This window comes from Apis mellifera, linkage group LG7, assembly GCF_003254395.2.
Source record: "Apis mellifera strain DH4 linkage group LG7, Amel_HAv3.1, whole genome shotgun sequence".
Lineage (NCBI taxonomy): Eukaryota > Metazoa > Arthropoda > Insecta > Hymenoptera > Apidae > Apis > Apis mellifera.
The window spans coordinates 6,930,586-6,946,283 of record NC_037644.1 but is presented as its reverse complement, the minus strand read 5'-3'; positions in this window follow the sequence as shown (position 1 = coordinate 6,946,283).

Below are 15,698 nucleotides of genomic sequence, written 5' to 3'. Positions count from 1 at the left end.
ACAATTACTATAATTTATATATGCAAAATTGTCATCAGTTTTTTGTACATGCTATATACCTTTTATTAATGGATTAAAAAATTGTTACACTTGATTAAGTGAAAGCGTTAATAATTTTTTATGAAGCTACACAGTTACAATTGGATCGATATTTAATCATGTGAACCGTTTTAATTACTGAAACTTTGCCTGGATATTATCAGATAAGTTATTTCTGTAATAAATGATGTATGAAATGAAACCAATTATTGAACGTATTGACTTTTCGAGTCGATTACAAAGTTAACAAAGATCTTCGTAATATATAAAATGATCAAATGGAGAAGTATTTAAAATTATATTTTCTTAATGTATGAATCAATAATTGATAGAAATTATATTATTTTAATACTTGAAAATACTTGAAAATGAGAAATTGCAAAATAGGATTAATATAGATATTATAATATTTATATTTTTAATATTAAACTTACACTAAAAGTCAATATTCGATAAAATTTAAATCTATAATATTATATGTATAGATTACGGATTTTTATATCGTAGAAAAAGTTTAAATATTTAAATACAATTAATATGTAGAAAATATTATTTAAAATACAATATAAGTAGAAAAATGATAATTTTATTATATAAATTTACTTATGTAAAATTTATACTTATATTATACTAATTTTTTTGGTGTTTTTATTTGAAAGAAACTATAAGATATCATTGTATTAGGTTGGCAACTAAGTAATTGCGGATTTTTTTTAGAAAATCAAAGACAATTTTTTCATAGAACTAAATAATTTTATTCTGTAATGTGTTGCCCATTTATAAATAAATCATTTAATAATTTTTCAATTTTCAATAATATCATAATCAGAATATAATTAAATTTATTTATAATAATCTATTATTATACAAATTAATACCAGAAAAAAATATATTAAATATTTATTTAATATGTAAATTATATAAAATATATAAATTACGTATATTTCCAAAAGTCTATAAACTATATTCTTATGTATATTCTTCATTTTAGAATAGGATATTTTGCTTAAAAGATAGATTGTTAAAAAATAGAGGCACATTAAAAATTTATTTTAATACAAATATCAATATTAATGTAACATATAAAGATAATAAAAATTAATAATAATAATAAAATTTCTAATTATATCATTTGAGTTGTAAATAAGATTTATTATTAAAATTTGAAATATTACATTATGTTTGTTTTACAAGATGTTTTTCTTGCAAAAACATAAATACATTAGTTCAAGTTTAAGCTTAGCTACCGTTACACATTAATTCTATTTGGTGTCTTTTCGTATATTAGGTACCAACTTGATATCATCTTTGTAGATTTTCATTTTTTCGGTCATGTTACAAGGGGGTTTCCTTCTTGCATCTATGTAACGTATGCTTCCGTAAATGTAAAATGATTCTCTCTTGTATGTATCACGTATACGTAGATCACCGGTACCGTTAGTAACAAGTTTAAATCTGACCATGCCCAGATAGTATTTCTATTCTCTGCTAGGTAAATAATGACTTTGCAAAATCAATAATGTTCACTTGAATGAATGGATACTCTTAATCCGATGTAATAAATTATTACATTTTATAATTCATTCTTACTCATTTTTATATTTGAATATCTGCCTTGTAAATAGACTGAATTTTTAAGCAGTTAAAACGTGCACAAATATTTAATTAACAATGAAGAAAATATGATACATATTAAATTTTATGAAAAATTTTTATTACATTTAAATTTTGCGATGAAAGATTTTTTTTATGGATAATTATTAAACATAGAATGTTCTGTGTTATTATTTACATTAAAAATATTTACATGGAACTTATATATTTCAATTTGCTTTTATATTGGGATATTTTCTGTCTATATTTCTTGATGAATAGCATTTTATCTTTTACAATTAAATTGAGAAATATTGAATCGAGAAATATTATTTAATTTTATTCAAAACACAACATATAAATCAGTTAGACAATAAAATTGTAAAGAGATAAAAATATTCTATCGATTATTCTATACTATCAAAGATATTCTATAGTATCAAATATAATAAAATTTATGATGAATATAATAAAATTAATTTTTGATATTATATGACATCTTTCAATTTCATATTGGAATAATGTTTTCGAGATATCGTTATAGCATAAAGTGTTGGGTTTTTTATAGTTTTTTTAGCAATAGAATTATGATTTAATATTAGAATCACAAATATACGAATTAAATTAAATTAAATTTCTCTGTATTTTTTTTACTCATTATTAAAAATGTTTAATTTTGTACATTATTTATAATTAATAGAATATTGATCGAAATCTTTAATTTCTCTTTATATATCATTTATTTATCATTTATTTTTTTCATCCACATGAAATATTAAATTAAGATTTAAGAGATTAAATTAGATTATTAGCTCTTTATCGAATTTATAAATAGTAATACTTATAAATTTTGTCTGAACAATTACATATGTTCAAAATATAAATATTCACACACATTAATCTTGCCTAAATAAAATTTTAATAACAATTACTAATTCTTTTTACGATGAATTCAATCTTCAATCTTTGACGAAACTGAACGCATTAAAAAATGTAAATATTGTATCGCAACGTAAATATTTTCCAGTCTATTTTCATCGGTTGTTCACGATTAATTTGAAATTTGTCATTGCGAAGTAAATGTCACAAATCTCAAACTTCTGGTATTTCATTATGTAAATTCTCTTCCGTGCCGGAGATGTTTGCATCGAGAAACAGTATAAAGATGGAATTATGAGCAAGATGGAAAATAAGATGATATATATATAAAAAGAGATCAAAACCAGAGAATCAGAAATCTTTAGTGGAACATGTCACGACGGTGCCACTGTTTATGGCGCATGGACATCTTTATTTGAAACGTCCACCTCGTAACTTGCTTTATTCCTTCCTACTCCTTTTACTGCAATCATGTAAATTCTTGTTTGTGCGCAATCCGAGATGCGTTCTTCCCGTTTTCTTTCTTTTCTTTAATGGATTTTCTTTTTTCTTTTTGTATTCAATTATACCGGCGATATAAAGAATTTCATTTTTCTAATTGTGTCCAAGATTTTGAATGGTTTATATATTGGAATAAAGGATATAGTAATGAAGTGATATTAGTTATTCGAATATTCGAAATATTTTTAATAATAATTTATTTCTAAGAAATAGATGAATATCGAATTGGATGAATATACAATCAACCATTTTTCAAAAATTAACGAAAAGAAATAATTCGTTTTTAATCTGAAATCAGATCGATAAATAAATAAATAAATTTACTTTTATGCAGAAATTGATAACAATGCAAAAATTTATAATTATTTATTATGCAAAAATTTATAATTTTTTAATAATAAATAAACAGCAAATCGAAAGTATTTTTTAATTTTATTTTTTTCATTTTAATATTTAAAAAATCTAAAAAATAGATTTATGAAATTCTTGATTTTTTAATAAAATAATATAATAAAAAATAATGAGCTTTTAAAAGTTTTTAAAATTGTCCACAACAAAAATTATCAAAAAACCATACTATTCACTGATTCCAAAAGTGCAACAATGGCTATCAAAAATTCAGAATTAAATGATGAAATTATAACTCAAATCTTCGAAATTCACGAAAAAATTATAGAGAAAGGTAACACAATTAAATTCATCTGAATCCCTGGCCATATAAGAATAATTTATAATGAAAAAGCAAATCAAGCTACTAAGAAAGAGGCTAATTCCCATAATAAATGAACACAAATTACATTTGGATGATCTAATAAGCGAAATAAAAAACAGACTAAACTTCCAATGGGAAGACAAATGGAAACAAAAGGATTCTAATTACAAGGATATCACTGACAATTTTTTCGAAAATCAGAAGACGAGTTGAGAAGAAGAGAACAAGTGACCATCCAGAATAAAATTGGATATTCCAGAGTCATACATTCCTACAGAATCAGGAAAAAGTCAGCTTCTCAATGTGATTTTATAATGTCCATTGAACATTTAATCTTTCAATGTACCAAATACAATTTTTTCTATAATAAGCATAATTAAAAACTATATTCAAAAACAATTTCAAAGACAAAAAAATGCAAGATTTAATTGACTTTATAAAGGATATATATACTAAATTGATAAATCAAATAATATAATCATTTTCTACTTATTCTACGATGTTGCTAATAATCTCTAGAAGTTGATAACGTAAAACAAATTAAAAAAAAAAAAAAAAAATAATGAAGAACTAAAGAGGGAATAATTAGAATTTCTTTATGTTTCTAAAAAAAATGAATTAGAAAATTATATTATATATATTAACTTATTATTATTATTTTTAATATATTTAAGAAGTTTATTTTTATATCTTTTTATATATATGTTTTTATATACATAAAATGATTTTGTTCATTAAAATAAACAAAATTAAGAATTTATTTTTTATAATGAAAAACAATAACAGAAAATATTGTTTTTTTAATATTATTTGTAAATAATTAAATTTACATATTTTATATTTTATCGAGATAGAAAGAATACTTAAAATTATCCGTTAAAAAATTTAATACAATTTATAACATAAGTTTGTTTTTAAACAACTTTCTTTAATAAGCAATATTTTTCAATATTTATTTATTTAAACTAATATTATAATAAATAATATATATAATAATTTATTATAATAAATAATAATAAATTCAATATTTATATTTATATTTATATACTTTAATAATTTTTTAATTTTTTTCTTTATTTTTTTAAAAACAAAAAATATGATACATGAAATTTCTATAAAAAATAACTTTATATATACATTTTATATATGAAATTTTTATCAAAAATTTGACTTCAGTACAAAATTGAAATTTTCAATACGAAATTAAAATTTCTATTGAAAAAAAAAACAAAAATATTATTCTATCAAAATGGAAATAGTATATATATTTCATAATGTTTATGAATCAGAAACAAATTTTTTAAGTTATTAAAAATAATATTAATATTAATACTTCATTTCCAATTTTAAATTTAATATTTCAAAAAATTTTAAATTTTATTTTTTTATATCTCGATAATCACGTATTATTTTTTAACACATGGTTTGTATCGTTTCTTTATATATATATATATATATATATATATATATATATATATATATATATATATTATAACTGCGTAAAAGTAAAAATTATTTTTATATTTATTACTTCAACCAAGATAAAAGATAAACTAAGATATATTTTGCATTTTTATTTTGTATTTTGTATTTTTATATTTTGTATTTTATTATCAGATACGTCAATTATTACCAATGCAAAATTACAACTTATTCATTTCGTAAATATAAGTTCATGAAACGAATATCATCCTATCTCCGATAAGTAAGTAAGATCGTACAAAATGTTTTCTGAAGCATTGTATTCCTTATAATCCTAGCGGAAGTAAAAAACTATGGAGCTCGTTTGCATTCCTCGGTATTGCGCCTCTTAAATATTTCTATTGATCAATGATAAGATAAGTTGAAGTATGAAGTTATGCGTTTTACACGGATGTATTGTGTCGACAAGCGTAACTCGCAAGCTTGAAGAGGAACATCTCGCATTGCGCATAAATGTGTGGTTCATTGAGGGTATATATCATACAGATCATAAGATCATGATAAACTAGACATAGCATCGAATATCGATTGACCTATGACTCATTTGTGCACCCTGTCAATATCTGTGCAAGAAATGAAGATGATGAAAGATAAGGAAGATACGCTCCGCTGCTTAAGATTATAGTTGCGGATCTAATGTAATATGTAAAATGCAACGTGGGGCTAAATAAATAACTATGAGTGATGCATGAATATGTACATCAAATCTTTTCCAATTAGTTACACATATAAAAAAATCTTACATTTTATGTTGTGTATATATATATATATATATATTGGAAAATTGAGTTAAAAAGTATTTAAATCAATAAATTATGTATAAACACAAATTAATAGTAAATTATGTTGGCATTTGAGATTGAAATAAAGATTAAAAATTATATTGTAGGATGGGAAAATGATCTCACGCTTTTTTTGAAATAATAAAATATTTAATTAGATTCTTTTTTTAGTTTAATAAATTTTAATGAAGTTGCAACATATTTTATAAACATGTATTGTATAAACATCAATATAGGATAACTTTTATTTTTCTAAAGAAACTAACGATTGTCACTGAGGTCATATATCCAATAATATATTATATTATATTAGAAAGAGAATTCATATAATTATTATTTTCAATTCATATAATAATTTATTTTAATTAATTATATTTAATTAATTAATCATATTTATAATTTATTTTATTAAAATAGAACAATAAAATTAAAGATAGAATATGAACAAGTTTTTTTTTATTTGAAATCCAAATATAATTCGTGAAATAATTTAATAAAAATAAAACAAAAAAAATCATTCATAATAATATTTCTATTCCAATGTTTTTTCCGTTTATATCGACATGTTCATAATCTTGAAAGTTTTTGAAAAGTCGATACATTTCTCGGCTTCCTCCCTTATTTCACCCTTTTAGTATTATCGTTTGATTGCTCTTTATATACATATAAAATACACGTATGTATATTCAACTCGCCACAAATGGAAGTTGCAAGCAACACGAGGGATCTCGCGTGAGCAAACTCTCCTGCTAGGCGCTACTTGAAATTTTCAAGCAAGAATGATTTATGAGGAGGCCTCGACCTCGCCACTAGTCGACTCTCGACGCATTCGAGAAGCATACATTTTAATCTTAGTCACCAGCACACGGACACGCACAGACAAGGGTGTTACGAAGCTGTACGACGATCCGAACGATGTCTTCCGCGTCGTGCCCATCCTAGTGTGCAAGCTCTCTCTTTAACGGGGAAATGCCAAGTCGTTATTACTTATACAAAATGCTACTTCCATTAAAAAAAAGATTTGTAGACAATTATATCTCTTTTTAGCCTTTCATCGAATCAAAAATTGCCTTTAGATTCATCAATGTTTCGACGAGTATCATGACTGAGTGAATAGAAGAATCAAATGCTATCTAATAATAATAACGTCTTAAAACAGATAAGAAATCACGTTTCTTTTAAATGAGATGTAATAGATAGAATAATAATAGATGGGTAATGAATTTTGCGAATAATGATGATTAATTATGAGATGACTTTATTTTTTTTTTTTCTATAAAAAGTTGACGATATATTCTATGTAATATACAATCAAAAAGAAATCATGTAAATATAGATGTGAAAATTTCTTGTTAAAAAATTAAATAATATAACGTAAATTATGTAAAATGTAAGCGTGAGAATGATTATATAAATGAATGTTATCCTCAATGACGGATAAATTGAGGAAGATTAATTATTTGGCCTTCAAAATCATTAGATTCTATAGAATTTTTAATTGTAAGAAATAAGATGATTACTTGACGAATTACGAAAATTTATGTGAATTAATTAGTAAGGGAAAATTAATGAAGAATTATTGCATTATTGCAATGTGCCAACATAAATCATTTGATATAATCATAATATTACATATTTTTGAGTAAAATTATATAAATATCACTAATTCGTTTTTGTATTATATTTAGTCAATTATTATTTTATATTTTTTTTATTTTTTTTTAATAAAATATCTTTATCCTTATTTTTGCACTGAAAAGATAAGAAACTGAAAAGATAAGAAATACAAAGAAACAAAAGATAACAAATGCAAATATTTTTCTCCTTTGAAACAAAATATATCTCATTTGGAGATTATAAATATCGATATTACGAAACTAAAAAAAAAAAAAAAAAACTAAAAATTCCTTTTAATCCTATTTGAATACTCAATTCAACAATTTAAAATATTTACGTTAAAAAGATTTTTATATTTGCGAGTAACACATGACGTTCAAGCAATACCACAAAGGTTAATGTAATAAATGCATCATAGTATAGAAAGAAACAAACCTTTCTACAAATGCATAGGGGCGGTCATAATGTTGGCTTTTCATTGACTCATCGTGTCGTAATTCGCAGTGGACACTTCAGAGCCGTATATTGTTGTTGCTGCACTATCATGGAACCTGGTCAAAGATACATCCTGCATGTGTATCTGAAGGGTCGGAAGAGGGATGCTTTCAATTTGATTGCGATTCCCGCGGTGTGTGGTTTACGATGCCCTGTTCCAAGCAATGGATCCTTGATGAGAATTATATGGCAGTTGCCACCTCGTACCAGCTATTCTTCGCGTGCTAACGAATCTCTCTTTGTTCATATTATTTCAAAAAGAATACTGATGAAAGAAATAGATATTAAGAAATCTTACGCATGATTAAATATTTTTTACTTTTTAGATATCTTTTATCGTTTCGTATATTTCGTAAATTTTGGATTGAAAATTTTGTTTATTTTAACAAATGAAATATTTATAAATACGTTTGAATTGATTTTATTATTTTATCGGAGTTTTATCATATCGGTTTGATTATTATATTGGAATTCCATTTATATGAACGAAATTTTACATAGTATCTGATTATTCGGGCTCTAGCTGAATTTATATTATATTTGAATTATATCTGAATTAATGTCACTCCATTTATATGAACGTCTTTATAATAATACAATATATAATATAATTAATATATTGTATCTATATATTCTATATATAGATACAATAAAATATATAAAATAATATAAATAATAAAATATAGATCTATAAAATAAGTAAAAAATTGATTTATTATATATTAGATTTACATTTATTATATTTATAATATGATATGTTATGATGTATTTTAAAGAAAATATTTCTATTGAAATTTTTTTATATGAATGTAAATTCCTATTAATTGTAAAAATCATAGTTAATAAAGGAATTAGATGGATTCTTTTTATGTTAACATTATGTTATGTTAACATATTTGTCTCTTAAATAGATTCATATAAATATACTGTATTTTAAATAACAATTCTAAATAACGATTCTGTCAGATACTCAATCTTGATATCACTACACAGTCTGATTAAGCTAGCTTTTTTTATTAAAATTAGAAAAAAATTGGAAATAATCCGAGCCGATAAAAGATAATTATTTAGAATAATTATCCATATTTCTTTTCTTTATGTATATTCAATATATTATCATTAATATTTACATACATGTATTTCATTTCAAGGAAATTGGCATCGAGCTAAACTACTACGAACATTCGGCAAGAAGCCGAAGATCAAAGTCAAAGAAGCTTATTGAAAGTTAACGCGTTTGTCTACAGTTATGTCACTTTCTGTGAATACCTTTGCCGCCTCGTGTTTCTTTCGCGTATCCGGCAAACTCTCTTGTTTGAATACAAACGTCTAAAGTGCGACCAATATTCTTCTTAGTCTCGAGCTTATCTCCGTGAAACATAAAGCATTCGAGCTTGCCGTAATGCTGATACGGTTGTTTCGTGTGATCCTCGCACTTTAAAAGATATCTCTCGGCAAAAGTGGCCATTGGTTGTCCGCATTATCGAAACATCAGTCATACTTTTGCAAGACATTCCGTAATGGACTTCTCGTCTTCGAGAAAGGATATATGTAAACGAATACAAATGTAAGAGATGTAAAAGTATGTAAGAAATGTATCTCAAAGGAAATGAATGAAAATAATGGAATAGTGGAAGGAATAGAAAAAATGAGCCCTAACTCATTTCGTGGATCACGAATATAGCGGATGTTTTCATGGTGTAATTCGGGAAATTGAAGTCGGATAAACTGCTTTCTCGTTACTATATTCAATATTTTTCTTTTTTTATTTCATTCTTTCTTTTCTCTCTTATAATACTCTTATTTTTATCCATCGATTTGTATTTTGATTTTTTTGAATGGCATCTTCTCTCTCTCTCTCTCTCTCTCTCTCTCTCTCATTCAATTTGTTATACCATCGCTATTCTTTAAATTAATACGATATAAATGCAAATTGAATTGAGGGATTAAGTCAATTGAAGATGGAGAAATGTTATTTCATTAGAACTGATACGTTTTTTAAGAGAAAGAAATAAGAATGTGTACTTTTATATTTGTATATATATATATATATATATATATATATATATATATGTGTGTTAAAATATTGTCTTTATTCGATAGTAGAATTTTTTTAAAATTTTTGCTATGTATTGTTTATGTATAATGATTTTTCATTTATTTATTTAAAATATTATATTTAATATTTTTATTTTTATTATTAATACATCCTATACAATTTATATCGGTATACAATAAAAATCATTTTAATAAAATAGTATTAATAATTTTGAAAAATGATTGGTAAAAATAATCTTGAAAATCTTTTTATCATATATCATCATCTTAATTTTTTTTAATTAATTAATTTTTATTTTTATATTCTTCCTAAATTTCTTTTGAATATTTTGAATAATAAATCTACTTTTGATTATAAGAAAGAATACAAAGAAAATCTTGATCTTTTTTTTTACAGTATTATTATAAATATTATTAAGAATTCTGTATATAAATTAAAAATATTGTATTTTTTTAAGTATTATCAATAAAATATTTTTCAATTTTATGGCAAGATAAATTTAAATAATATGTATTTATTATTAAAAATTATAAAAGAAAAAAATCATTGACTTAGAATAATTTAATTAATATCATAAAATTTTATATAATTATTATATATTATTTTTACATTATCAAAAAAAAAAAGAACAAATATCTTGCGTAAAAATAAGATATATATAAAATTTTATTTTTAAACTTATCTAACTCATTATTTCCAGGAAATAAATAAATAAATATCTTATCTTTAATGATTACATTTTATGATTTTATTAAAGACAAAAGTCAAAAGAAATGCGAATATTATTTATTTATAGGATTTATTAAATTTTATTGTAATTATATATTTTTTAAATGTTGAACATTTATTTGAAATTATTTATTTATTAGGTTTTTTTATTTTCTTATTTATCCATTCAAAATTTAATTAAAAATTATTTATAACTTCAAATATGAAATTATTAATGTTTTCATACATTCAAAATTCATTTTCGACTATATTCAAATTGGATCTTATTCTCAAAAATATCTCATAATATTATATCACATAAATATTGAAATTTCTAAAATTTTGAAAATTTTATTAAATATTCATTCAATTATTTGTAAAAATTTTTAATTCACACTCATATTTAACAAAGTTTTTTTGAAATTATGATTTAAGTTTGATATTTTCTAATTAGAGAATCTAATTTTCAAAATTTTTAGATTTTCGTAAATTTTTTAAATATCAATTTTAACTTTAAATATGTTTAATGTATATACATATCTTAAATTAAAGATAAATTAATCATTAATTAAATTAAATAAGAAGAACGTTAAAAATTAAATATTAATATTTTAATAAATAAATGTCATAATTTTAGTTTTTTAAATATTTTATTATAGGAAAATAAAAATTAATTTATTGATTGTGTATATTGTTTGATTATTGTTTTCATAGAATAATAAATTTTATGCTAGTTTTAATTAAATTAAAAAATGTTTATTTTATTTCGTTCAATACCCCCATTAAAATTATTAAAAATATAAAATTACAATTTCTTTATCATTATTAAGTATTGATACTATAGAAATATTTTAATTAAATATATTATATATGATTAATATTATTCTCAATTTAATCGAAAATTTGAGATAAATTGTATCGTATATAATAATTATTTATGTAAATTGATTCACGTATTAAAGCCTTTATCATACAATTTTATGAACTTTATTTGAGATTATAATTTTTTTGGAATAATTGCTAATATCAAGGTTATAATTTTCTTGTGATTATTGCAAGTTAGAAAGAATTCGAATTTAAATACGACCTAGGTTGATTGCGAGCATGCTCCATTACGTTATTTAAAGAACTTCAGATATTAATCAGAACTTGATCGAAGTTTAAATGGCTGTGGCTAATTCCGTCGAAGGAACCGATTCATTTAAATTTTTTTCGAATCCTTTTTTTTATTAATCAAAGGAATAGCAACATGAGAAATATGTTGCATAATTTTAGCTGAAAGAAAGTGAAAATAGATCATTTAGAGAGAAAGTACGATGAAGAGAACCATTTATTATTGACCGATTAAGGTGCCATCTAGCAAATTTTTTTTAATTTAACTTTCGAAAAGAAATAAACTCGTCCCTAGTGTTTCGATAACAGATCGCTCAGAACTTTATTACGAAGTAAAAGTTTCAATAATCTGTTTTACATAGCAAGCATGCGGTAATTATGTGGTAGATAACTGTTTTTGTACATTATAATTTTCTCGATGAAAGTAAATATTGAATATAAAATGGGGTGGAATAACGAACATTATTCGGATTTAATTAAAAATCTCACAGTCCCCCAATGTTCCAGCTTTAAACAGCTTCCCTTTATTTGTTAGTATGTGTATCTTCACGCCAATTTATATTCTCATTTTATTATCCTTATCTTTATATTGCTTACAGGTGTTGTTCCATTTGTATTTTTTAATATTCCACGTTCAATATATACTATATAAATTTTTCTTAATTAAAACAATAATCACCGATTGTGCAATTGTTTACAAAGTTTCATTGGAATTGAATCAATTTAAAATCAATAATTCTCAGTGGCAATAAATGTTTCATAAAATTTTTGGTTCAACACTTATATTTGAATGTAATTGTCTTCTGTTAATGAAATCAATAATATTTTTCTAATTATTTCTTTTTTTTTATCTAATTAAAATCGATAAATTATATTATTTAAACTAAACAGATATATGTTAACGATCGAATGTATATTAAGTAATTATTTAATGTATAATGTATAATAAGTAATTATTTCAATTTCTAAAAATTATTCAAATTTTATAAGTGCATTATTCGTATATTATATGTATACAGTATAATGTTATATTATATTGAGCATTAAGTATATGTATCTTATTTATATTTCTTAGTTATCAAATAATTTTCTAGTTATTAAGTAATTATTCTATATGTAAAAAAATTTCTATTTGTAATCTGTTCATCATGTTATTAGATTTGTTCCAATATGCATTAATATTTAGTACATATTAATATTTATATTTGCAAATATATAAAAAATACATATAATTCTTTGGAATTTTATATTAGCTATATTTTATTAATCTGTATAAAAAATTAACAAAAACATATGAAAAGATATATATTTTCAAATATCTATTTTCTGATTATAGAGATGTTTATTAGTTTCATTATTTTTCTCATAACTAGTAAAGAAAATTTTTTTGTTATTTCTTAAAAACAATATTTTGGCATATAACAATTTTCCATATTTATAATATTTTTCAAAAAACATGATTACATAATATGATTTTTTTTTAATACTATCTATTTTTTTATCATATAAAAAGATGTGTCAAAACAAATTCATTAATTTTATTATATGACAATGATCTTCAAGTCTTACAAAATTAGAAGTAAAAGAATATTTTAAATATTTTATATTAATATGCTTTCATATTCTCATATCTATTTCTCATAGATAATAGATATATATTTTTTTTTTTTGATAAAATTTAACATAATTTAATGTCAATGTTATTTTTTTTTGTTGTTACTCATAATTATCAAATTGTAATAGAAAAAATATTAAAAAAAAAATATTAAATTATAAAAAAGACAAATATGGAAATATAATCAAAAGATGTAATATATTGATAGTGAGTAATAAAAAATTATGAATAAAGCTGTATTAGCAAGAATTATTTTTAAAAATATTATATAGTATAAATTATTGAAAATATTTTTTTTTTATTCTAAACTTTAAGATTTTACTTAAGACTTTTATATAATATCTACATGGATGAATTTTTGTTGACATATATTCATATGAAAAAATATACAACATTTCATTTAAAAAATTGAAAATTAATATTGTTTTTCGAAAAATATTGTAAATATAAAAAGTTAGTAGCATCGTTATATTAATTATATGAGATTCAAAAATAAAACTTTTTTTTTTGTCTTACCGAAATATTGATTAATATTAATATGTTATATAATATCAAATAAAATTTATAAATAAAATTTATATATAATATCAAATAAATTTTTAAAAAAGTAATTAGATATGTTTCATATTTAAGATTATTATGCGATACAATATTTTTCTCTGTCAATAAAAAATTTTAATATGATTAAATAAAAAACTCTAATAGTATTTTTATAAATCAAAAATAAAAAAATCATCTAATATAAAAATATAAAAAGCACATGCTCAACTTCAAAAGTAAATATTAATTTTTTTAACGTTATCATTTTAATCATAATATCTTCTTCTTAATATAACATGAAACATAGATTTACAATTTTTTATAATAATGATTTACAAGATGTAATATTCTTTATGTTTTATTATCGTATTATAACATATTGTCATTAATATTGATTAAAAAATTTTATTTTAAAAAAAATATAAGCGAAAATTGATCGTAAAATGAATAAAATATGTGTACATAAGATAAAACTTTAATCGTTTCTATACGCAAGTTGAAATTCTCGATTAGACGAGGTTATTTAGTTCTAAGGAATGCTGTGCGTCTAAAAGCGATTAGATATTAACCTTAACGTCTCCATAATCTCGTTATCCGCAAATTGGAACTACGTCATCATGTGATGCTCCTCAACTCCAATCAAACGAACATTCTTGTTTTCCATCCACTGCAAATAGTCGCAATTTATGAATGGATAACGATGAAACGACGTGAAATAATTTATGGAATATGTATAGATATGTGAAATAAAAATATATATTTCTATTAATTTATAAGAATCACAATTTTATAATATGCAATTTGGATTAATAATGCAATTATTGAGTTAATGAATTGGAATCCAATTAATGAATTGGAAATAAAATTAAAATTAAATAATTATTCAAATAGAAAATATATATATAGGTAATATATTCATATATTTGAATTGATATTATGAATTTTAGAAGCTAAAACAAACATAAAAATCGATTAAAATTTATTTATTAACTCTTAAGTATATAAATAAATAAATATATAAATATTTATGATTTAATAGAAGTAAATAAAATGAACTGGTATGAAATATGAGATAGAATATTGCTTCATTTTATGTAAATTTAAATTACTTATATCTTAATAAATAAGTATAGTAATAAACAAACATTCTTACAATATCAACTTTTGATTTTGTTTTTATCTTTGTTTGGATTTCTAGAATTGATTTCCAAAAATATCCCATGAATATATAAATCCTATTTATATAATGAACATATAAGAAAAAATAACGATTTTTGATATTTAATATAAAAAAAAAAAATGATATATGAAAGAGAAAATTATTGAAATTTTCAATCAATTAGATAGCTAGGTATTTATTTTTTTTATAATTTCACGCAATATTAAACTCATATATTCATTAAACTCAGAAATATATTCATTAAACTCAGAATTATATCAGAAGTACTTACAAATATACATATCAAACATCGTTTATTTCGTTAAGTCTTCACCATCTTGGTTCGATGTAATTTCTATCAAAGCACGATAGTCTCACATCCTCTCGGTGAATAATGGTGAAAT